Source organism: Cryptotermes secundus, unplaced genomic scaffold (genome assembly GCF_002891405.2).
Source record: "Cryptotermes secundus unplaced genomic scaffold, Csec_1.0 scaffold557, whole genome shotgun sequence".
In the NCBI taxonomy this organism is placed as follows: domain Eukaryota; kingdom Metazoa; phylum Arthropoda; class Insecta; order Blattodea; family Kalotermitidae; genus Cryptotermes; species Cryptotermes secundus.
Window position 1 is genome coordinate 799,882 of NW_019735564.1, and position 690 is coordinate 800,571.

Below are 690 nucleotides of genomic sequence, written 5' to 3' on the forward strand. Positions count from 1 at the left end.
TAAGGATTCCAAGTAACTCTATCTGTTATAATTACTATATGGCGTTATAAACAACTTGCCTAAGTTGTAGGACCTCAAATCTTTGTTCATATTAGGGGAATTTCAGACTAAGAGAATCTGGGAACCAGTGCCCTACTGCACTGCAACTGTTCGCAATAATACGTTTCAGTAAGCGTCTGGTGAAGAAACAAATTACTGGCAATGACCGTAATCTGTTTTAAGACATTACCCTAAAATTTTCCTAGTAGGACTGAAGAAACCTACGATAGAGCAAGGCCGCGCCATAGCTCAGGCTGTTAGTCCCTGGCTTCCTAACGCGATGGCCCGGGTTTGAGCCCACGTCTGGTTATTTGGGATTTGTAGTGAGCAAAATGGCGCTGGAGCAGGTTTTCTCCAACTACTTCAGTTTCCGCTGCCAATCTTTATTCCACCAATCGCTCCACAATCACCAGCATCTATCATCTGGGGCTGGTACAGTAGGCCAGAAAGGGCCACAGTACCAAGTGAACTCAGTCTCACCCCACTACGAATAATAATAAAAATGACAGAGCTAATGATAACCAGTAATCGGGCCGAGATTCGAGTTAGGTACATCAGAATGCGAAGCAAAATTTGCAATCACTCAACAGTGACGTCCTACTAGAAAAGAAAAAAATCAGTTTTATTTTCGATTTACCTCACCAACAACAA